The following is a 1,245-nucleotide window of genomic DNA, read 5'->3' on the forward strand; positions in this document are numbered from 1 at the left end:
AGGGCTCCATCCTGAAGAAGGTGCTGGAAGCGCTGATGGATCTCATCAGTGAGGACCCTGGATCTGAAGCTGCCACGGTGTAAACCATTTGCACGGTTGGCTTGCTGGTGCTGCTCACCGGGAGCTCCCACAGCCTCAGCTCCTACGAGACCACCGCAGCCCAGCAGTGGTGTGAACCTCACTGTATCATTCAAAACACAAACATGAACAGTGAAGACCTTGTTACACTAAGGGCTGCGGATAATGCAGACACCCTGGCACTGGTATTTCAAGCTGCAAATCAAGAAAAGGTTTTGGATTTTGAAATGAAGTTGATGGCTATTTATTTATTTATTTATTTATTCTTTGAGAGAGAGAGAAGTCACGAGGGGCGGGAGGCTGGGAGAGGGACAGAGCAAGAAGTAGGCTCTGCACTGAACAGGAACCCCAAGGCAGGGATGGGTCCTATGACCTCCGATCCTATGACCCCTGGGTCACCCCTAGCTGAAAAGAGACGCTTAACCCACTGAGCCACCCAGGCGCCCCTGAAATGAAGTTGATGGCTTTAGATGTGGAACACCTTGGAATTCAAGAACAGGCCATAGCTAGCTGTGCAGTAAAGAGGCCGTCAGGTGAATTTGCACTTATTTGTCCAGATCTCAGTCATATTGGAGATGCTGTTGTGATTTCCTGTGCAAGAGAGGGAAGGAAATTTTCTGCAAGTGGAGTACTAGGAAATGGAAATATCACATTGTCACAAGTAATGTCGGTAAAGAAGAGGAAGTTGTTACCATAGAGATGAGCGAGCCATTAGGGCTAACTTTCGCCTTGATACCCGAACTTTTTTAGGAAAGCCACTCCACTCTCTCCTATAGGAACACTCAGTATGTGTACAGATGGACCCCTTGTGTAGGGTATAAACTTGCTGATATTGGACATTTAAAGTACTATGTGGCTTCCAAGATGGAGGATGAATTGGGAACTTAGGCATTCTTAAAATCCAAGAAGATAAAATTAAGGTATTTGAGAATGGCTTCCAAGATACCAACATGTACTTAAGTCTCTTCTGTCATTTCATTTGTACCTCTGAGTACATATGTAGATATTTTCTGTAAATAACTTATTTTTCCTCTATTCTCTACAGTTTGCTTAAAGAATAAAGTCCAGGGGCGCCTGGGTGGCTCAGTGGGTTAAGCCTATGCCTTCGCCTCAGGGTCCTGGGATCCAGCCCCGCATTGGGCTCTCTGCTCAGCAGGGAAACTGCTT

General features: G+C 46.3%; 1 pseudogene; it reads left to right on the top strand.

Annotated features, from left to right (window-relative positions):
- The first annotated feature begins 203 nt into the window (after positions 1 to 203).
- Positions 204 to 966, top strand: LOC131810480 (proliferating cell nuclear antigen-like; annotated as a pseudogene).
- Positions 967 to 1,245: the final 279 nt, after the last annotated feature.

This window comes from Mustela lutreola, chromosome 10, assembly GCF_030435805.1.
Source record: "Mustela lutreola isolate mMusLut2 chromosome 10, mMusLut2.pri, whole genome shotgun sequence".
NCBI classification, from domain to species: Eukaryota; Metazoa; Chordata; class Mammalia; order Carnivora; family Mustelidae; genus Mustela; species Mustela lutreola.